Source organism: Myripristis murdjan, chromosome 4, assembly GCF_902150065.1.
Source record: "Myripristis murdjan chromosome 4, fMyrMur1.1, whole genome shotgun sequence".
Lineage (NCBI taxonomy): Eukaryota > Metazoa > Chordata > Actinopteri > Holocentriformes > Holocentridae > Myripristis > Myripristis murdjan.
Genome location: NC_043983.1, coordinates 22412745 through 22437161, shown reverse-complemented (window position 1 = coordinate 22437161; position 24417 = coordinate 22412745). Strand labels below are relative to the sequence as shown.

At 41.6% G+C, this 24417-nt stretch overlaps 1 long non-coding RNA gene across 1 annotated transcript in view; it reads left to right on the top strand.

Annotated features, from left to right (window-relative positions):
- Positions 1–245: 245 nt before the first annotated feature.
- LOC115357459 (uncharacterized) overlaps positions 246–24417 on the top strand; it is a 66798-nt gene continuing 42626 nt past the window's right edge. The window contains exons 1-3 of the long non-coding RNA XR_003928112.1: positions 246–345; positions 3451–3518; positions 19441–19512. This is a non-coding gene — a long non-coding RNA (uncharacterized LOC115357459). The remainder of the gene's footprint in view (positions 346–3450; positions 3519–19440; positions 19513–24417) is intronic.

Genomic DNA, 24417 nt, shown 5'->3' with positions numbered 1-24417 from the left:
AATAATTAGGTCAAGGTCCTGTGATCTGCTGTGTGTTTGAGGCAGAACTCGGAGCGCTGGAGTGAGACCTCCTGTGACGGTGCGCTCCATCCACAGGTCTCCTCTGGAAACGTGATCCCCCTCAGTGCAGGAGCTGTCCGGGCCTCTGTGCCTCATCGCTCCCCTGGTGGACGATGGGGGACTTACACCAAACAGCCATGGTTTCTTTTCCCCATTGAGTCAAATCAGCAACACCTGAGTCCCACGGTGTTTCAGTCACATCACATGAACAGCTCTCTTCGACACTTTCTCCAAATGAATCCATGCAGCCTGGCTGATCTGGGAGAGATTTTGGGCATTTGCAAGGTAAAACACCTTTGGATACTCCTTCTTTGGCCACTTTATAGTCTTCTGTGACCAATCTATGGCAATAAATCTACACAATGACCCAAGACACACTTAAGAACAGAGATGAAAGAAACTCATTATATTTACTCATGATATGGTAATCAAGTAGCTTTTTTGGGTACTTGTACTTTTGTACCTTGTACTCTCTGAGTAACTTTTACTTTTACTTTTTTTTTTTTTTAAATGAGCCACTTTTTACTTTTACTGCAGTAGATTTTTACAGCAGTACTTTTGTTTGTAGAACTCTTTCTGCCACTGCCATTTTGTGATGCTTTGTATTTTTACTGCACTACATTTCAGAGGGAAATACTGTACTGTTTACCCTACTACATTAATCCAAGGGCTGTAGTTAATTTGAAAAAAAAAAAAAAAAAAAAGCTTTGCATGCAAACCATACAATAAGCTCACAGAATAAGCTATGATGCACTTAGTTTAAATATATGAACATTAAAAGCAACATTAAAATATAGCTTACAGATTAATGCATCAGTGATTTAACACTAACAAGTATTGCTAATTGCTTCTATACTTCTATAACACAGAATATTCACTTTTAATGGAGTCATTTTCCTTAGTGGTTTATAAGGACTTTTCCCTCCACTGCATAAGAGGGCGACTCTAAATCTGTTTAAGGTTTTTATAAAAGCCAAATAAATAGGACTTCTTCTTCCACAAGTTAAAGTAAGGAAATGGCTTGCCTGTCCAGTGATGTTCTTATCAGTCCTTTTAGACTGTCCATCAGCACTCCAAAGCTCAGGAGAACCGGTTTCAAATGATTTATCAAAAGATCTTCCTGTTGGATTTCTAGAGGGACTATTCCCCAAGTTCTCCTGGCAAAGAAATGTATACAACAAAGAGAATGTGTTTTTTTTTCTCTCTCTCTCTCTCCCTCTTTCTCTCCCATGCCCATCTTCACATAAGTAAAGAGAATAATTAAGGTTGTGGCATGCTGAGATTTGCTGTCACCGAGTGAAGCTCTTTGGTGATGAGCCTTTGGTAAAGCCATGCTGCATCTAAAGGAGGCCACAGATCTCAGGAGAACCTCAAAACCTCCCTGGTGCGAACTAACTTTAGTCACATTAAAATGCCATATTAGCTCCCATATATATGCAGATTAGATTCACTGGGTGGCCTCATTTCATAGATCATGAAATGATCATGCATGAACAGATTGTGCAGCGCCGTGTAGCGCTACAGTAAATATGGAGGCTCCTCGTGAGCGGAGATCATGCAGAAGCACACTGGAGCAAAGTTACTTTACTCTCTCTGTGTGTGTGTGTGTGTGTGTGTGTGTGTGTGTGTGTGTACACAGAATGCTCACATTCCAAGGCTCCTAATATTGTGAGCCTGTCCATGTAAACCAGGACACTAATACCACTGAAAGAACATTGTAAGTAGGACTACTGCAATATCTGCTGTGTACTGGAAATGGCTGTTCAAGTAGAAAAGTAGAAGTGTTGATGTGTGTTACTTAGCTGATATTTCAATTAAGAAGAAGTATGACAGTAAAAATCTACTTAATCAGAGTAACTGTTATTGGGTTACTTACTTGCTCTTTTTGTCTTGTTTTTTTTTTTTTGTATTTTAGAAAAATAAGTGTGAGACGTCATCTTTCAGTTCTAAAAGGATGAGCACATAGATTCTTTCACTTGGAAATTTGGAAATTACAAAAAAAATGTGCAGCAACAAAGTAAAACCAAATTACTCGTCTGATCTCTGACCATTCATTGTTGACGGTTTCTGATGCATATAGAGAGCCAATAAATTGTCATGTGTAATGGATGTGATTTAAAATACAGAAAAGTATTTCAGCAAAAATGTACTTAAGTAAACGCAAAATTACTGAAAAATACGTGCACTACTCAAAAGTACAAATACACAAAAAGCTGAGCAGTTGCAGTAACATCAGCAAATGTAATTAGTTACTTCCGCTTTTGGTTTCAGTAATTGTGTGTGTGTGTAAGTGTGTGTGTGTGTATTCACCAACTTGTAGCCCATAATTCCACCAATTTGGACTATTGCATTATCCATTGTAAACAGTATTGCTTTGAGATCTGCTGTTTGTTCTGGTTAATATGGTGTTTTCAGATGCATTTTTCCGTGGCTCGCTGCAACACAAATTGCCTCTCTGCGGAGCCTGAAATTCTTCCAAAGTCGAAGTCGGTACCAGGGTCGGCATCAACCGATCTTTCTGAATGAAGCCAGACAAAACCAACCGGCTTGAAAAATTCACTCTGTTGAGGAAGAGTGGCCTGGATTCATCATTACATCATGTCCTTTGAGAGCTTTCCAGCGTGTGTGTGTGTGTGTGTGTGTGTGTGTGTGTGTGTGTTTGAGTGTGTGCACGCAGATTGGGCTTGGCTGTTCTGCACTGGCTGTGTGGGTATTTAATGACCATGAAGAGACATATTCCGAGTTGTCAGAAATATATGGTTAGATGTCAGTTTATGAAAAGTTTTCCCTCTCTCGCCATCAGCAGATTATACAGAATATTAGATTTGCTTCTCCAACTCGTGCTCGTGGGGATTTGGTAATGCTGTCAAAAAAGATGTGAGGAGAAGTTGAGAGGAGAGATGGAGAGAGATAGCAAGAGAGAGACAGGCTTTGATCAACAGGAGGTCTCGCTGCCTCTTTGGCAGTGAAAGCTCCCTCTCTCTCCTCCACAGCTCCACCGAAACACATTTCTCTCTCCCCCTGTCTATTTTTGTTGTTCTCTCCGTCGTCCTTCTTTGTCCTTTCGTTTTACACTCACAGCTCCATACATCTGGATCCACAGATTTCTCATTTCAACCTCTGCCTTTGTTGTTTGCCCCGATCTCTTTGTCTTTGTCTTTGTTCCGCTTTTCCTACGTGCTTCAAAAATTGACAGCATGTGCAAACACGCGAGCAAAACTATATTTTGAACGCATTCTCAAGAAATATGACAGAACATGATGAAACACTATTCATAGGGAAGTCAGTAAATTCCATTTTTTTCCTGCCAAAACAACAAAATCCAACCTGTTGTGCAGCTCAACAAGCTAAATGCTACCTTCTCAGTTTTGTCTCTTGAACCCTTCACAGGTTTTGAGTCATGAAGTGTGATCACTCTGCGATCTGACAGCGGTCGATGAGGCTGGATTGGCGTGGAGGTACGTACACATCCCTTTAAATAGGCCACACTGGGCCATCAGCCATTTCGCTCTCATTGCTTCATGATGTGGCTCTTTGATGCTGAGCTGAGGAACCTGGACTGGTAACTTCGACATATGGGTAGCCTGGAGGTTCGAGAAATGGACTGGTTCAAATCCTCATGGCAACTGGGAAAATCTGTCGGGAGAAAATGAAGGAGAAACAGCCCTCAACCAGAAGTGGGCAGTAACAATTTACATGCATTCATACAGTGTACCTATGTGCAGTTTCCATGTACTGTCACTTTACTTGAGTGTCTCCATTTTGTGAGACTTTAACGTTTTACTCCACTGCATTTTAGAGGGAAATATTCTTTTTTATCATACCACATTTATCTGCAGCTAGTTTGCAGTGCGAGAGTTTTCATGCAAAACATAAAATATGATGTGTTGTTGGAGTTTAAATTAGTCAACAATGGAGCAGATAGACCAACCCGCACTAATACACTCTTTACTGCTTAGGGGGCATTAGTTATTTAACATGGTGGTAGGAGTCCATTCTTCACCCTAACTACTTTCACTTTTCATACATAAGTACATTTGACCGCTAATGCCTCTGTACTTTGACTCAGTGGTGGACAAAGTACAAAACCCTGTCGCTTGAGATGCTCCTGGTCAGATTTTACCCCACTACCAATCAAAGTTGCTCAATCCAATTTTTACTTGAGTTAAAGTACTGGAGTTCCTGCTTTTACAATAATACAAGTCTTAAAAAGTACATTTTCTTTTTAACATCAGTGCATTGCTTTACTGTTTTCACAATGCATTTACAGAACCTCGTAACTCTGAACCACCTAATGAATACTTTGCTCTTTGCTAACAAAATAGAACTGATGTATTTTACTTTGAAAGCGGATGTTTTGCTTGACGTATGACGTATTTCCACATTTACGTCAATGTAGTGGAGTAAAAGTCATACGTGTCCAAAAAAAAAAAACAAAAAACCAAATACTCACATAATGTACAGTTTGCTGAAAAGTAAATGTACCTCATTACCGTCCACAGCTTTTACTCAAATAACACTGTGCAGGTGTTATTTTCAGTGGAGTATTTTTTTCTATTATGGTGTTGTGACCTTTTCCTTAAAGGGGCACTACGTAGAGTTGCAGAGGGTGGACTGAAGTAAGGACATACATGTGCAATAAGCCTATAATTTGATGATTTGATGTTTTGATGTGCATGTTAAGTGATTTTTTTGTGCCCCGAGTCTAGAGGTTTTCACTTACTTGTAAATCAACCCTTTGCAATTTATCACAGTGCAGCTTTAAAGGATTTTAGTAGTTTTTTTTTTTTTTTCATCACTGCCCACAAAATGCCCATGAGAGGCACAGAATGCCAGTCAGACCTCCAAAAGTCTGATTTGTGTTGAAACAAATTTGAATTTCAAAAGCGCTGTCCTGAAAGAAAGCATAAAAATGATCACCACGTACACACACACACACACACACACACACACACATGCACGCACTTAATCTGTAGACCGAGGGCATGCGAGGGTGGCTGGGCATCTCATGCCAAGATGGAGGCAGTGAGATTGAGGCCTCGCTCATCGATGGATGTGTGTGTGTGTGTGTGTGCATGCCTCTCTGTGTAGGTGTGTGCATGTAGGTGTTCTTCGCTTAGGTGCTCTGCCGTGGAGCCTGCAGTGCTGATAGGTTGAACTCGATCTGTGAGTTCACAAGTGTTTGTTTGCTCTCAGGTCAGCCAGTCTGTGATGCGAAATATGCTGTCCTTGTATTTCAGCACTCTGAAAGGCTCTATCAAAAGCACCTCGCTGAATAAGTCCAACTTTATTATTTATGGTTACCGAAGAAATAGCCCAGATCCACAAAATGATTGAGTCCAGTTCAAAAGACGGGCCTTGATTTGTCCATGCTGTACATGTTTACCCATTATTCATGACACATAAAAAGGCTCAAAGCACACTTTCATCAGTTGTGCATCTTGTTGCCAATATGAAGTGATTTGCATGCTGGGCTATAATGTCAAACTACGCTGCTTTTGATCGTGCACATCCCTTTCTTTGTGTTGCTGATGGGAAAGATTAGGCTCAAAAGTGGAGACTACACACCTGTTTTTTTTTTTCCCTCGTAGACTTTTTTTTTTTTTTTTACAGTACAGTAAATTAAGTTTATTAGACGTAAAACAGCTCAGACAAAACACTCATTTCTTCACATTTATTCCAGCCATATGTCACTACATCAACGTCAGTACTGTAAATTAGCCTGCCAAACTCGACCTCCCTTTCAGCAAGGACTGATGGAGCGATCATTTGTGCCCGGGAATACAGAATTCTGCTCTGAGCGTTATGAGTAATTGTTTGGGTAATAATTGCATCAATGCAAAGTTAATTGGTACAGCTTGTATTTTGCCTGCTCACTGGTGGCAGTGATTTAGCGAAAACTTCTCGCAGAACAAAGCCCGCTTTCTCCAGCTCCGAACCATCTGTTATGTCAAAGTAGCTTCCTGGGTGTTTTAGTAGACTTTTTTTTTTTTTTTTTTAATGGGACTGAAGAGCAACAGCCGTTTAAAATGCTCAGTCTGTAATGGCTCCGTCTCTGTGCCTCAGATAGTAGTTTTTCTTTAATATGGATTTATAAAGTGTATTTATCATTCACTCAGTCAAAGCATGTGACACAGCACAAGCTTTTAGACCTACAAGTTAGTTTTACATTGGCTTTTTATCTTCATTTTTCCCATTCTATCTATTTTGTGCTCCCAACTGAGTTAATGAATCGCCTACTAAGGAAGCACAGCATGACTAGAAAATGGCTACAGATAAAGAAGCTGTGAGAGAAAGGATTCCTCTTGTGTTTTAATAAAAATGTTTGAGGGATCCAAGATTGCCAAATGAGCTTTTGGCCCAGTGTAGGACGTGATTGTGCCATTCTCAGGTGATGCGATTACACCGGTTGTCTATATGCTTGCTCACATATTTAGAAAGGTTAACACATTATTAATGCAGCTCCTGGGCATGAAGGGAGCAGTTAGGTTGCTTAACTAGGTATGTCAGTGCACTGATGTGATGATTTCTGCTCATTTAAGCGGATGCCGACTTACACAAAGCAAGATGCTGCTAATGTAATTAACAGAGGCAAAGCATGTTAACCTCCAAAGCTGGTTTGGTGGATGCCTAAGTCTCTAACCGGAGATTAGTACTCACGGAGTGGATAGAGATGATACTGTGCCGTGAGGTCATGGACACGATGTACATCTGCAGCACGGCCTTGTTAAACCTCCGTGCTCCCTCGCGCTCTCATTTCACCTCGTCTGCTTAGCCGGCCAGGAGGAGAAGGTTGCTGGGCTTACACAGGGAGTCTTTTAAGGAATCATTTGGACCAAATCCACATTAATGCTAATCTGCAGCAGGTAGAACCAGCATAATCCTACATGTCTCACTGCCATCTGCAGTATTAGCATATTGGCCCACTCGATGATCCCTCTGATCATACTGTGCACTATCATCCATAATTCTGCTTGAGAAGTCTGAAGCTGTTTTGTAATCTACAACTTAATCCAGGTTTAACTTTCCAACGTCTACGAGGAGTTCAGGCCTGTAATGCTTTGATAGAACGTTGAAGAATTTGGGAGTTTGGGAGTAATTTAATTTAATAATTTATTTGTTATGTAACAAGATACTTACTGATTCATTTTTGTGGGTGATTATTTAGCGTGATATATTTTTTTAAGTAACTCACAGCAAGAGTCAAGTTCAGAATGTGGACGGCAGGTCGCCATGTTGATGTCAACAACGCTGCTGATATAAAGTCATAATATACTTTAAGCACAGCAGTGGTAAACTAAAATATGTAATTTCTCATTAAAATGTTTTTTTATTATTATTATTATTATTGTTATTGTCACCAATGGTTGTAGAACTCATCATACAACTGTGTGAATCTCAAGTCCTCTCCATGCAGAGAGAGAGCCTTGATTTCTCATCGCTGATTGAACATGACCAATCAGAACATGACCTCAGTGTTTATTCCTCCCACCCCCCAGGTGATGCACCTGTTATCCTCTGCTATATTATTTTCACATTGCCAGTGTTTAAAGGGAACTAAAGCCCTGCTGCTGAAGTGTATAAATGTAGAAAGTCCAACACCTAAAATTCTTAGGACGTTTTTGCCGGGGCAAAATTCCCACAAACAATATCCATTGGGGGTGGGAATCACCAGTGATCTCATGATTCAATGTAATTACACTTCTTGGGTCATGGTTTGATTTAATCACAATTTGGTTAGTCAGGATTCCAAAGTTAACTGTGATGCTGGTGTGTTCACAGTCATAAAGGCCAACATTTCAAAAACACTAGTCATAATTCAAAATATATAGAGACTTTAAACAGTCACTTCTTTGTACAGATCAACAGAAGAAGCACCGCACTCTTTGTTTTGCGGAATCAGTCAAAATGATGCAACCTGCCTCTTTCACATAAGTGCAGTTAGAACAACCCGTAGTGATACAGGTCAAGTTATGGAAAGAAAGGAAATGGTTTCATTTTACTTCTTAATCAATACAACCTAACATAAACACTTGCATCGCAGATCACTGCAAACTGAACAACAAATTGGAAAATGGGTTCTGAAGGGAAATCATTGGCATAAGTACTAACTGGTAGTCTGGCACTGTTTTTTTCTATTTTCAGTAAAAAAAAATCTATGTGCAACACTTGGCTTTTCTCAGTGATTGCTCCAACTTTTATTTTGTCATAAAGTTGTGAGATGACTTTGTCACAGAAGTGTGAAGTGTCGTGAGAAAAAACATGGCATTCTTGAATCCCCCCCAACACACACACACACACACACACACACACACACACACACACACTCTTCATATCCATAGTGATTGTCTGCAGACCTATGCGGCTTAGTGTTGATCCTTGCTGATCGGATGACCGCCCAGGTCATGTGACAGCTGCACCTGTCACCTCTGACTTAGCTGTCATATCATGTAATTGACAGTCCAGCTTGGTATTTGTTTGAAGGCTGCCTCCATCCAAAGAAGAAGAGAGGAGAAACACACACCTGAATTAGTGAGGTGCTGGCCTGGGCTACTGGGCAGACACGAGAGTGCAGAGAGGGAAGCCTCACTCTCATAACTCTGATGCAAAAGTATTTATATTTTAGATATCATCGGCGTTTTGGCACAGATTGCCTACTTTGGGATAAAAGCAGTACAACACTTAAGCGTTATGTATACTATAAGGGATAAGTTTCAAGACAGTCATCAATAGCATAAGCCTATAAAATATGGATGGGGTCCATATCATCCTCTATCAGTCCAGGAAATTCTCTTAAGGCACATTTATAATTTCAAAAATTGATAATATTAGAGAAAACAGTTCTCATGCTGTGATGCTTTTATTGACCTTACAGACCACCACTGTTGACGCTGCTGCCTCCGCTTTTGCCTCTTTGTAGCAGGAGCGTTATTACGTCGCCATGAAATGTTTGACTCTGAGATGCCCTCCAGTGGATTTATTGCTTAACATTCATGCCAACAGAAAGAACGCATGAAATTACTTGTGGAGTGACAGCTACATTGTTTGAATTGGACATATTTATTTTTGCACATAAAGGGAGCATAAACGAGCCTTTAAACTTTCACTCTGGACCACATGAAGGTGTCCGCTTTACATCGAGCTGTGACAGACACTGACAAGAATATAAATATCGAACACTCAGAAGAAATTTGATAAAGACATGGTAAACTAACTTTATTTCTAGTTATTCCTTTATTTTATGAATGGCCACAAAAGACGTTGAATGGGCATCTTTGTGCTATGTTACTTGGGTAGTCATTGTACTATGACAGGTTTAATTAGCTTTCAAATACCTGAAGATGTAAAATTTATTGACAGTTAAAATATTGAAAAGGAGTCTGTAATATCTAAACATTTAGCTAATGTAAATATCAAGATAAGGTAAGATATCTGATGGCTGCTCTTGTACTGTATACTGACCAGTTTAACTTGTAAACCTGAAGCCCAGTCGCCAGGAAAAAAAAAATACCGGCATTTTCCGTTTCAGCAAATCAAGGATATGTTAAAAACTGCAGACCGGGGTTTGAGTCCTGTGTCAAGCAGGAGCTGTGCCTGTTTATGGCTAATAAGTGCTAGTAAAATGTCATGGTTAACATTATGAAATGGTAACAGCTAACCTCAACCTTGACAACTGACATTTTCCTAACCCTAACCATGACCTTCTTCTAACCTTAACCACATAGTTCTGGTGGCTTAAAAAGCAACAAACACAAGTGGCAAAAGTATAAAGAAGCTCATGAGTTCAACAGACAAACTGACATCAAATGTTAACAAAGCCAATGTAGCGGATCGACATCACATGACTGAGTCTAAATGTTGATATGTAACATACACTACTCACAAAAAGTTAGGGATATTCGGCTTTCGGGTGAAATTTCAGGATGAACCTAAAATGCATTATAACCTTTCCAGGTGAACTTAATGTGACCTTCTGTAAACTTTTGAATGCACATGTCCAACTGTTCAATGTTTCAGTACTTTTTGCACAAGTTGCTGTTCTCTAACAAGGAGTTTAACGGCAAAATTCACATCAGGTGTTTGATGCTCCAGCTCATCGAGGTCGCATCATTAGGGAATGGCTGCTGGAGACTGGGGTACCTCAGATGGAGTGGCCTGCACTTTCTCCAGACCTGCATCCCATAGAAAACCTATGGGATCAGCTGAGTCGCCGTGTAGAGGCTCGGAGCTCTGTACCCCAGAACCTCAATGTCCTGAGGGCCGCCCTTCAAGAAGAGTGGGATGCCATGCCTCAGCAGACAATAAGTCGACTTGTGAACAGCATGAGACGTCGTTGTCAAGCTGTAATTGATGCTCAAGGGCACATGACAAGTTATTGACACTGACATTTTTTGTTGTGGTATACCCACCACTGTTGTTGGCTTTTGTTTCAAGAAATTGTTTGAGATGAGGAAATCACCAGTGTATGCTTCTACTTAAATGCCCTACTTTCATGATATAATATCACTGTAGCGTGAACATTTTCCATTTTCCATAAATTTCACCCAAAAGCCAAATATCCCTAACTTTTTGTGAGTAGTGTATTTTTAGTTCAGGAGCATTGACACGTCACTCAGCGTGCTTGGTGGCTTGCAGAAATGTCAAATGACAACATTTTATTCTGGCGACCAGGTTGAAAACTTAACAGCTGCAGTGTGAATATCTCCGTTTCTTTCACACACAGTCGAGCCGATGCTGCTGGTTCAAAGCCAACAACCAAACAAGAACATTAGCTATGAAAACTGTCTGACCAAAGTAAAATATTGTTTTAACTCCGACGTCGCTCCTTGTTCCCCGAGGAGCGGCAGCAGAGGAAGGACATGGAGCACTGAGTCCCTCCATCCCTCTTTTTACTTCCTGTATTTAACAGACAGCCGTGAAATGAACGCCTTAATTATTCATGTGTTAATATGTATATATTTAAACTATTGGAATGGGCACAAGCATCTATTATTCATCATTCCTGGGCTTTTTATGAGATTTATCATTATTAAGTGAGACTGTGTGGGTGGCAGAGTGGACACAGGAGGGCCGCGGTAATACTGTGTGTGTGAACGAGTGTTAAGATCCATGTATGGGTGCACGCCGCGCTCAGAATCATAAATCACCCGCGTTGATCTACAGAGTGTGCGCATGTGTATTTAATCACGTTTCACGACTGTTTAATGCAGGGCGTCATCATTAATATTCAGGCCATGTGTGAGTCTTTGTTCTTATTTTGCATGTAGACATATTTTGTACTTGTGCAAGCTCTGTGAATTTATATGCACGCACGTGTGTGTGTGTGTGTGTGTGTGTGTGTGTGTGTGTGTGTGTGTGCGCGCATGAGATTGACCATTTAGTGAATTTGAAAAGACAAAACAAAACAACCTGAGCCTGTGGTTGCAGTGTGCAGAGAGCTCAGAGCAGCAGGGCACTCACATTACCAACAATAATGACCACCATCTACTAATCAATACTTCCTTTTACCATGCTAGTCACACCTGACTACATCCACTGTGTGTGTGTGTGTGTGTGTGTGTGTGTGTGTGTGTGTGTGTGTGTGTGTGTGTGTGTTTAGAAATGCTAAATCAAACCTTGTTTATGTGCACACACACACAAATCTGTGTCTTCTCTCCCTATTCAAACAGTTGGACAGTATTGTTCATGCCTTTTGTTCAGCAGTGGGGTAATCAGTGTACCATTCTTATTTCTTTAAAAAAAAATAAAAAATAAAAAATAAAAACCTCAGTTTGCAGAGGGTGTTGATGTTCCCACAACAATAACAAGTGCACTTTATCAATTTTATCCTAATAATTTTTTCATTGAAAACTGATTTGTGGGAGAGGACACAAATGCCTTAACAAGGATGCAGAATAAACCAGAATAAATCAGCTTACTGCACATATATACAAGTTGCACAAAAATCATGAGATAGGAAATAACTTAAAACCTAAAAATAACAATTAAAAAAGCTAAATTATTGTTATGGAAACAGTGACTGGAGATCAACTTAACCCGCTTTTTATTTGCAGGTGAATGCATTTGACTCATTCACCTGTTATGCATACCTTTCCTGAAGTGTCTTTTGTCCTCTTCGTCTTCCTTTTTGTCTTCTTCTTTTTCGTCTTCTTGCTGTTGCTGCTCTGTCATTGTTGACTTGGCTTGCTGCGGGAGTCAGCGTTGGCCCTAAGTGTTAAACCAAGGCCACCTTCACTGAAGAGAACTCCCCTGACAATTTCCCTTACAAATCAATTTAGCCAGCCTCTGGATTGGTGAATCGATCATTCAGCTGATCGGCTCCCCGATCAGATAATCAATTTATCACCGTGTGAACCATTGACCTTTTTATAGAGTGATCTGAACAATGAAGGATGAGCTGACAGTGGCGTTCACTGAGAAACATGTCCGATAGCTCTCCGTGTCCTCGAAGAACCCGCCTCCCAGATGAAATACTCCACGAGAAGCGTCTCGCTCCACAGCCTGAACCTCCGTTAACAATTTAATGAATACGAGCATGAAACCTGCAGTGAGTGTCATTGTCAAATAATAAGATCTCACTCACTCAATAAGTTTTTTGTTTAGGGAAAAAAAAAAAAAAAAAAACATTGTATGGCTGTATTTGTTCCGCAGATTGCCGGCTTAGTGTCTCATGTCCCTCGGAGCAGCAGTTTCTCAGTTTGTAATGAAATATTCCAGATAATTTTCTTTTCTGCCCATAATGAATTCAGAGTAATTGGTTTCTCCAAGGACTACCTGTCAAGTGTATCCAACTTATTCATGCTGAAACCTTCAAAGAATGAATCAACTTTGGTAATATCTATAATTTTGATTTTGAAGTGTATGGTAAAACTACTTATGAAATAACTATATTAAAAAAAAGTATGAGAAAGTGCGGCTGTTGGTGATGTAGGGCCGGAGTTCTTCATCTTTTTCAGCCACGGAGCGAAGTAAGATTTCAAATCTTTCACCCTGAGACCCAGGCGTACTAAAACAGGCAACTTATTACTCATGTCATAAAATGAGGAAGGCCCACAATTGGTATTAGTTCCATACAGGGTAGATAGAAAGGGAGAAAAATGGATTTAAGGTAATATTTCCCTCTCAGAGAAACACATTTGATAGTTTCTTAAGCTCCTTGTTTCTCGAAACCAATCACAACTTTGTCATACTGACTGAATGCAAATCATTAAAATGCTTAAAGTTTTGAGTGGCACGCTGTGTGATGGTACCAAAAGATGACAAAGTGATGAAGCCGAGTTTCCCTTTTTTGAGAATATGCCGCGTTGTTGAGTTCGCTATCCTTGGGTTCCTCTCCGCAATTATTTCTGAGCTCTGATGAAATATTCTGGTGAAGTTTCTCGACACCGGCTCTGAGGCTTGGCAGGTGGTAAGAATGAGCGTGAATGTTTTAAAGAGGGGGGGGAACAGCACCGAGCAGAGACTTGAGATGAGGCTGGAGCGGCCTTGGGCGGAATTGTGTCTCTTTTCTTTTTACCAGCAAGTGAATTGGAGTCTGTGTCTGCACTCACTGCAAAATATAAAGAGAACAGGACAGACAACAGTCAAATCTGTCAGGGTTACACGGCATTGAGGGAGTAGTTTGGCAAAGCAGAGCATAGATAAGGTTTGCAGGATGAGATAATGCAGAGCTGCCGGGGAAGAGAGAACACACACCAAGTATCTTAAAAAATACACCAAACTTTTGGAAGACTGGCCTGTTGGTGAAGTTATTTCTTAAGTATTGAGAACAGGCGTGTGCTCCTGCTAGCCTGTTCTCTTCAAGCAGTTTTCAACAAGTGTCATCCATCAGAGATATTTACTCTTCATAGCCTATTCGCTTGTTATCTCATTAGTGTTAAACAATATAGTAAAAATTTTTATACCTGTTACAGTAATGCATTAGCTTACATATTGATATTTGCAGCTGGCTAAGTTAGGCAATGCACACCCGGCAAGTCTTCAGCTGTATAAACAAATCCTTTGAGTTACACACAAAAAAAGTAGTATTGGATCTTGCGTGTGCTAGCAATTATTCAGAAACTTCTTCGTATAAAGGTCAGTGGGATTTCTTTGGGACTCTTTGGACAGGCTTATATTTGGAAACCTTGTCAGAATTATTCACCAGATATGAAATGACTGGAGCAGGCTCTGCACTGCTGTGCACTGTTGTTTGAGGCTTGCCATAGTTGTCTTCATTTTTCTAATAGCTTTGTTTTTGTTCCTCGATGTGCAACAAATTTTGGAAGTCTACAAAATCATTTCTTTGTCATATTTCCTGGAGCAGCCAACCACGCAACAGAAGAAGACAGTGTTATTTGTAGTGCTGGGACTGTCTCCCAACATGGCCGCCAGGGATTTCCAGAATACTTCAGCAAAGCCTCCGTACTTTGACAAGCTCCCGCGTGTTGGGCCAAAATAAGCTGTTCACTGAAAGAATTATGAAGTTTGAGTTTTTGTGCCTTTGTCCCATCCGATGCAAGCCAACAGGTTGCCTCATATTTCTTCAACAGATGATATCTCATTGTTGGCTATTCAGCTGTTCAAACAACACGCTGCTTTTCTCTCTTTCTCTCTCCGATGCTTTCTCTCCCTCCTCACCTCTGTAACGACTGTGTTATGTTCAGCACCTCCAGATGTAGGCTAATGAATACTTTGATGCTCAATATTTATAATGGAACTAATAGTCTGCAAAGTGGAGATGGTTAAGGAGTTTAAACATACCTGGAGAAGATGGCGATGACTCATTGTTTAATGTCTGGCTGTGCTTTCATGTGCCATGCTCTGCTGCACGGGGGCCATGCTGATCATCTCTCTTACACACACACTGACGTGTAGAGTTTCCTTTATTTGCGAATGTAAACCACTGAATAGAGCACCTCTGTCGTTCTCTCCAAAAGTCTCGTCTGCCTGTGGTGTGTCATCGAGACAGAGCCGCACTCCGACTCCGGCTGCGTGTGTGTGTGTGTGTGTGCGTGTATTCTGAATGAACCGCAGGAGGATGTTTATACACGGTGAGAAAACGCAGACGGCGCTCTCAGGTCAGCGCTGGAACGGTAGCGCTCACCTCATTCGCTCACGTTGAGATAGACACAAATAGACTGTGAGATGAAGAGATGGAGGGGGAAATAAAGAAGAGAAGGGAGAGAGACTCCACCCAAGTCCACTTGCCCTTCAACTGATCAGACAGTAACAACAATATGAGAGCAGATTAAATTACCTTCGGCGCATGCACACATACACACGCGCACACACACACGTGCAGCTCGCTGGGATGGGGTCATGCCATTCTGTCTGCGCTCCATCCTATCTGTCATCATCGGATCAATTGCCAAGCAGAGGTCAATTACTCTAGGCCTTTCATAATGGTTACAGCACATTGCAGAACTATTACAATCTCTGCCACAGACACCCTCTTCATATTTCCAACCTATGATGGATGATCCCCAGGGTCAACTCCCTGTGAGAGTGTGTGTGTGTGTATGTGCGTGCATGGGAAAGATGTTGCGTGTCAAAGAGATTTTGTTTCATTATCTTAACCTTTCTCTCATTTCATCCTACCTTTTTTTCTTCCCCTCAATCTCTACAGTTGGTGCCAGTTTAATGAATTGAAATGAGTTTAATTGCGGTGTTTCTGAGTCGTGTTTTTTGACGAACAGCTGACCCCAACCTGCTTCTTTTTGTCTGCTGTTGCTGCTGCGGCAGGAGATAGCAAGACTGACTCGTTCACTCGTTCACAAACACCATCTGACTCTCTCACCCTCTCATTTGTGTTTGCTAGAAGAGAGAGAGAGGGAGTAATTGCGAAGATTTTAATCTCCACAATTACCCCTCACATAACCCCTGAGTTAATTTCCTTGCAATGGCTCTGAGATTGACTAAGAGTTAAGCGTGTCACTCAAATATGTTCTTGAGTAAGACAAATGATGAGACTGAATCTTCCCGTTTTCCTCACCCGCATCATGTGATGTGTAAATAGTACAGGTGTGATCTGAAGATAGTAAGAACCAAGGTTATTTCAAACTTGTGAAGCTTTGTGAACTCGTGAAGTGAAACTTTGTGAAGTTATTGTTTTGATATTATATTAGTAAGTGGGCATGCTACCGTGGAATTTTGCACTTGAGAAATTATGGCATATTTCTCTTGCATGAGCATGTTCTGTATGAATGCATTTCTTATTGATTTAAGCCCATTCATTACAGGAGAATGTTATCCATGTTACCGTCAGAAGAGTGGCTTTGAAACAGACAAGAAATCATGTGGCTTTGGATTCCTTTTTTTTCTTTCTTTTCAGTAGTTTTACAAAAAATAAAAAATAAAAGATGAACTAAAATGTACATTCATGCTTAATTTTAGTTGTGGTGAAGTTTCAGTTCACTAGAATAAACCTTTGCGAAAAAACTGTGGCCTCTTTCAAGGTTTGTCTCAGGGCAGCAAACTAGATAATACACAATATGCAGGCGATACACTTCTGATTGCTTTGAAAGAGCTCTGAAAGACATTTATTACGAATTAGCTAAATACTGAAACACAACACAGTTTCCATCCTCTTGTTATTTTCAATGCCATTTTCGTGGTTTGTCCATGTATTTTGCTTAAATTACAGTATAATCTTCAGTAAAATGCTTTTGTCGAGCGGATGAGTGGTGTTATCGTATGGCAGTTAGAGTGTGGATATTGATGTGTGCATGTGTGTTAATTAATGGGTGTTTTTCTTTTGCGTGCAATTATATCTTCAGCTGTGTGTGACTTGCGCACATGAGTCCTTTGCTGTTTGCTGAAGGTGGATTGGGAATGGCTTCCTGCAAATAAAAACATTAAATAAACTAGAAAAGAGCTGCGGCTGTTAACGCGGCCCTACCAAGGCACATTAGGTTCGATGGCGATCAATAATGCAAGCGGCCTCCTTATAGCCGCGCGTGTGCGTGTGTGTGTCTGCATGCGCGCGTGTGTGTTGCGTGCATGTCTGACTGACTTTCTGTGTGCGTGTCTGTCAGTCAGGTTACAATGCCTCCACTGTTGTCAGTTAAGTCACCTCTCCATATTGATTGGCTTTCCTAAAAATGTGTTTTCCATTGATTGACAGAGGAGTAATTAAATGATGGAGAGAGAGCCCCGGGCGCTCTGCATTGATTGGCTCCACCAGATTTAACAATAAACTGCATCTCAGATGGGAAGGCCTATTTAATAACCTTAGAAATTGTATTTTATGGTGAATCATTGACGACAACAACAGGTAGCAATCATTCCCCAGTAATTGCTACTTCTCACTCACCCCATTGGACTTTACCCAGACTTCAGAGCAGAGAGGATCAGAAGGAAAGTGAGTGAGAGAGGGGGGGAGGTAGAGAGAGCTACTTGTCAACAAGTTTCCCTCTCTCTCTCCTCTCGTTATCTCTGTGGCCTCGCAATGAACCCGCGTTCACAGCATCCACCAAGAAACATGTTTTTTTTTTTTTTTTTCTTCTTGCCTCATGTCAGAATTTTCTCTGTGTGTGGAGAGATGAAATGAAACGCAGCAGATCAGATTCGTTCTCACAGCACTCCCCAGCCCCTGCAGAAACCAAAAGCAGCCGTGGAAGTGGTGACCGGAGTTTGACTCCTGAATTTGTCAAATTGTGAGAATAACTGATTTTTTACAGAGAGATGGAGAAGATGAGGAGGTACGGGGGGGGGGGGGGGGGGGGGGGATCGAGATAACAATAGAGGGAGAGAGAGAGAGGAAGGAAATGAGTGCAAGCCACAGAGCGAAATTGGGGGAGAATGCAAGCGAGAGCAAAAGAGGAAAAAGGGAGAATAGAGCAGGAGAGGAAGGAGGAGAGTTAGAGAGTGTGACCGTGAGCATGTGACAGAGACAGAGAGCAGAAGAAATGGAGAGAGAGAGAAGGATGCGTGAGAAACAAGTGACAGAGAGGAGAGGAGGGCAGGGGTTACTCTGGGTTGTTGTGAGTCCCTGCTGCCATACCTAATGAGCCGGTTGCATGGCTTCTGCGGTCTCACAGGAGATAATTAAAACTCAAGTGCTGCCACGGCTGGAGCCAGTGCCAGGCGGATGGATTGAGACGTGAAGGGCTTGCTCTTTGATAAGAAACCGTTCCCAGACAGATGACCGGAGCCTGTGGGCTCTCTGAAGCAAGCGGCTGTCACTGGCCCGCTGGCTAACCCCTCGACACACACCCCAACCCCCTCCGCTCAACAGGCCTAGACGCTGATTAGGACTGCATTCAGGATGCATGAAGAGTGTGAAAAATGCTAGACGTCGTGACCCAGCGCTCACCCCTTCCCTCTATAAGACATGTCTGCCTATGAGAAGACAGAGAAAAGAGAGAGAGGGGGAAAAAAAAGCACTCCATGACGCACCACTTGCTGCAAAACATTTCGCTCTCAGTATTGATGTTTTGGTGCCTCCTCAGAATATATGACAGCTGGGCTACGTTGTGTTATAAACAGACAGTGGCAGTGATGATGCTAATGGTGGCGGTTGAGGCAATGCAATTTTTTGTCTGTCAGTGCATGTGGATCTTCTTTCTGTCAGGGCTCCCAGATAATGAGGGTTACTCTGGGGTTCTTGTAAAATCATCTGAGAGGACCCTGAGTTCTAGTCAGGCAGTTGTAGGGACAGCCCCTCTGGGGTGTAAAAGGTAGTCTGCTCTAATCAGCCACTTCACACTCCCACAGTCTCTCTGGATTTAGCTCACCAGCTGTGCTATTTATAGCTGCGGTAGAAACATAATGAAATAGCAAAAGGCCTCTTTACTCCAGCAGCTGGTTAGAATACAGCAGCACGTATGAGTGGCGCTCTGACTCGTTGTTTGTGCTTGTTTGTTTGTGCTTCCTCTCACGCTGCAGCGCTGACCTGCATGTGAACTGCGCCTCTCGCCTTGTCACAGTTTTGATTAGCGCACACAATTGCCACGTCTGCAGCGTGAAGTAGAGGAGGTTGAGATCAGGTCAATATTAATGTCACTGCTACTGTTAATGACACAGTTATTAATGACCTCCATGGATCTTTGTCATACTCTCTTTTCAGCTCCAGATTATTATAAATATCACTACAACTATTATGACGGCAGCGACTACAAATACTACTGATAGTAATAAAAACACGTGACTTTAAGCTGTTCAGTGGTGAACAATGAAAATGTAATTCATAAACCACTGGAAAATACATATTTTGTTGCTTAACTGGCCTTGTATAAATATCTCGCTACATTTAATTCATATTTTTCTAAGCGCAGTGTTCTGACTCCTTTTTCAGTACCCACTCTTAAGCTTAACAAAACTTAAATTCTCTGAAAAACCTTGGGCGTGTATTCACCTGTTAAGCGTTCCATCAGTTTAAACTTGAATTCTCTTTTAAAGGTGGATTTCTGGGAAGTCTTGATGTAAGAAGTTCAACTCCAGCAGCTGCTTTTGTAATGGAAGAGCAATCAGGTGAGTCCAAAACAGTTTCGTTTTCCAAGTACAAAATGCTGCTTAGATCCAAAGTCCATAACTTAGGCCAATACATAGATAAGTACTTTTCACAAGCCAATGATGTGCCAAAATGTTCATAAAATGTTAAGATATAAGCTATTATAATAATATACAGTGCATCACTTTTTCCATCAGTTGTTGACATGGCATCTCAACTCGGCTGTTTTAGAAAATACAAGTTGAAACAAACTGGCCATCAGGGTAATGCTGTACACTGTATATCTGAGTCTGGACAATTTTACACAACTAACTACCAAAAAGCATCATGTTAGTGTCTATAAACATATACCTGTTACAGACTGGATAGGAGTCAGTTATGGTCAGATAACCAGCACTTGGGAAACACTACCACATCAAATTTCAAAACTGTGGTCGAAGTCAATACTTTTGTCCTTTTGGAGAAAGTTCTTCCAAGTTCCAAATCTTGGTCAGAACAAACTTTTCATGGAAGTGAGGACAAAAACACTTTGTTTACAGTTTGAGATGGACTGACAATTAAGATGCACAGCTGCTCATTTTCTCATGTTTCAACCGGCCCTGTACTATAGATTATTGCTCTGCTTGCGTCATTCTTGCGATGAATCTTGGGGTTTTCTATTTGTTCTACTCCATGAAGTCACCACTTGATGCTTTCTCTGACGGCAAGTAAACTCCTGGGATCTTCAGCCGTCCTCACATCCTTTTGTTGTGGAATTGTGCTTTGGCCATTAGCTATTATGTCAAACACAACATGAAGGACACAAGAAAGCACGAGAATGCAAACTGAAGAATTGCTGCTGTTTCTTGTGAGAGGGAACCTCGGGAGGGTTATTTAATTTTAGCTTGTTAAATTTTAGCTCACCAAATGTCACGGACATCTTCCCAATAGATTTTGAAATATTAAATTTGACATTTTGGCCAAAGGAGAAAAAAAAGATGTCTTATTGAAGCTAGAGAAAAGGTCCTGAGGTCACCAAAATTGACAGGGTTCATTCCCTGGGGAGCATGAATCTGTTTGGCAATCCACCCAGTAGATTTTAAGACATGTTGCTTCGGGTTAAAGTGTTAGAAATACAGACACATGTAGGGATGGACACCAGGATGGACTGACATGGTTATCCTTAGGCCCTTGCCTAAAAGTTATTGCTATGGACAAAAACATTTGTAAGACATAATTTGAAATTAGATGCGATGGTCCGTGAATTTGTTCAGTGATCAGTGTCTGCAGTATAGCTTGTGTCTTCATATATTTCATAGTATAAAGGATTAATGGCTCCTGCCTGATCTAATATCTTTACGGTGCTTTTGCTGTGTTTGGGTAATGAAAACATCCTTTAAAGATCTTTTTAGGTAAATTTCAAAGCATTCTTGGTTACAACCTGGCCCTGGCCCAAAAAACCCTAAGCTCATAAATGGTGTTTGCATTGGCAAGACTCTTTAAAAACCTGTAACCTGTAAACTAACTCTGTTATTATGCAACATGCTGAGAGCAAAGCATGTATAAGTTGCAGTGACTGTGTTTGAATGGAGCCTCACAACAATGCTGGAGGAACAAAAGCCGGGATGGTAATAATGCAGCTGTCAGTCACACTTTTACATGCTGCTGCAGTGTTGCCCCACCCCCCAGGGGAGTTAATTTGGAATATCCTGCAGTACAAGAGCAAATTGAAATTGGATGAGCAAAGTAATTCCACTTGCCTGTGTGCAGATTTGGCATGCTCTAAAATTCTCCTACACCATTTCTGATCATGACGCTGTGTATAATATCACACGGTGGTGAATAAAGGGTTAAAGACCTGGGCCTGGTGGCTAAGCTCAGCCCAAACCACATCTTTATGAGTGTGTGTTATTGCTGCTCTATGTACTGTATTGCTTCTCTGTCACCTCAGTCTAATTATTCGGCTGCAGCACAATCACACATTCAGGCCCATGCAGCAACTATATTTTAAATGGAAACACATGAGCCTTAATGTCACTGAGGCATGAAAAAATACACTGCAGAAGTAGACCCAGGCTCTGGGCTTTGGCAATCAAGCCAGCATCGAGAAAGCGAGACCCTTTATGGGGGTGTGCACACACTGAAACACACAAATACACACACACACACACATTGAAACACACTGATAAACCTGACCATGCGAATCAGCGGTGGCTTACACGTAGAGCAGCAGACATGTACATTAGCTACAAATGAGACATTCATCCCATGTCTAGTGTGTTTATGGTTTCATGAATAAGGGAGAATATCGTCCCAGAGCTTTGCCCCAGGCCTTGTAAAGCTGGCACGGGAGCCAGCCATGCATCTGATGGGGGTCGAATGGCCTTTTTAATCGATTCCCCATTCATTGATTTTGCTTGGCCCTTGTGACTCAAGGTTTCTCAGAACCCTGCTTTTGATCTGGCCTTAATGTGTTGTTAATGCATGAGAGAGAAAGACAGGGAGAGGGGGAGAGAGTCTTTATTGTGAAATATGGGACTCTAAATTGTTGCCAACGGTATATGAACCTGCCTCACAAACCATGCTGTAGCGCAAGAGCCAGACCTTGTTTAAATTTCACAATGGCATCCGTTTTTGGATGCTGTCCCGACTGTCTTTAAAGTCTTTTTTTTTTTTTATTTCTCTGACAATTCATAAAGCATCCATTATGTGTCCCAAACGGCTGAAACAGCAGAATTTTCTCTCTAGCCGGGGCCCGTAAATGGAATTTTAATTAACAGTAAAAACCATGCAATGACTTGGAAAGGCGGTAATGAAGTTTTTTTTTTTACACGGCGTGCAATTTACGGCGTGTGGTTTGGGTATTTCGACGATATAATCACGGAGGGGGGCTCACATCCAGACACAAGCACAACAGAACTGCCTTTGTTTGTCAGCGACATGCAAGAGAAAAATGGTGAGACCATTAAGGCACAATGGACCAGATGCGAGCCATTGTGTGTATCGCCTTGCCAACGCTGCTGTGAGCTGAATGAAATCGGAAGAGAGGGACTACCTTTAGCGAGTTGAACCAATGGGCTCCTGGCTGGGCGTTTATGCGCAATCGAAATTGTCTTAAAGTAGCCAGCGACCAAGACAATGCATGAAACCCAAATTGACAAACAGGTGAATAGAGGTAGAAGACTGCAGTGTGTTACATCACCTCTCTTTTTCTTTCACATGTTCATCAAGTGGCCATGTTCTCACAATTGATATCAGTTTCATACTCTTTGTCTTTGTCTCTTATCCCGCATCTCTCTCTGTCCGTCATGTTACTCTTATTTGATTCATTCTCACCCCCTGAACTTCTGTCTGTGCAGTGGCTTAGCTTTTATAAAGAAAAAATAGAGAAAAAAAAAAACATCTTTCGTGTAGATAGGGAGCTCACTCTGGTTTCAGGGGAGATCAGCTCATTTGCAGTTTTGGCGCCGACACACTCGACTGCCTCTGGTCGCTTTTGCTGTGAGCCACAATGACTGCAACTTCATCCAGTATACATTTAACCAGGCTCTTCATCAGGATATAGAGTACAACAGTCACATGGCACGGCTAAGTCCTTTCTGGCTCCAGAGGTACATTGCCCCAGTCATTTCTCCCATGGGAATTCATGATTATACTGGGTTTTACATGGAATGAACTACAAGAAACCACTGCTTTTTCGCACCATTTGCCTTGCATTCAGTTTTATCTTCAGTGAATACAGTGATTTCTAATTTGCTGTACACAGATACATTGTTTAATTTCATGTTGTTCTAGATATTGTTCCAGTTTGGCTGTCTGATTTTGACATCTTATATCAAAATCAGACAGAGCCATGGCTTCTGCAGAAGCATCGTTTCACTGAGGAAAACTCTGGACGCCTGCTTGTTTTCTCTTTGTTGGGATATTTTTTTCACAAGCACCCTCTTTCTTGAGGAAACGTCTGTCCATAACCTTTTTACGGCAATGTGCAGAATCATTTCCTTTTCCAGTTCAGTCCATTTTTGGATTCTTGTACCTGCCTACCATCAGTGTTCATCTGAATGCTTCCTTTTGTCTTAGAAATCAGACAGACTTCTGTAGAGTCATCCTTTCACGTTCTCATTACTAATTGTAAGTCATCCTTGCATAGTTAATACATAGTAGTTCAAAATAAATTCCTCATGATGAGTAGATTTTGCTAGTGAATCAGATTTTTACTCCTCAAACTCAACTGTTGCGCTCCTTTGAAAGTATTTTGCCTGAGCTCCAACCAGTTTCACTGACTGTCAGACACGTATGACACTTCAGGCTACAGTGAAGAGAGCAGAGTGCACAGGCAGGCGCGCTGGCTTGGGATTTTCCACTCATACTCAGTATAAGCCCTCTTTTGCTAGTATACCACCAGCCTTGATTTCAAGTTAATGACCCCAAATCACTCAAGCCCCCCAACCCACACCCCCTTGTTTCTGGTGCTGGCTCCTCCTGTGGCGCCTGGTGCTTCTCACCGAGCTTTTTAAAGCAAAAACCCTCACCTTCAGCGAGACACAGCCAAAACACCCCCACCTCCTTTTTTTCATCTTGTCTCATGCTGAGAGAAAGTGAGCGAATGATTTGGGCGGGTGGTGCATCATGAAAAAAACATCAGAGGGAGAAATCCCTCCATGACGCCATGTTTCATCCCTCAACACACTGCAATGGTGAAATGGGGTCATGGGGCGGACACCTGTAGCCCCCCACTGAGCGCTGAACTCTGGGAGAGAGGGAACGAGAGAGGCAGACAGTGAGGGAGGCAGAAAGAAAGGAAACGAGCTGCAAGACTCGATGAGCTCAGTGCTGCAGTGCTGAGCGGAAATGAAGACACAGAATAAACCGCATATCGGCCTTGTCTGTGTGTGTCACACTTTGTTTGGCTTTGTTAGTGTCTTTGAGTCGCCCTCCTCCCTCTG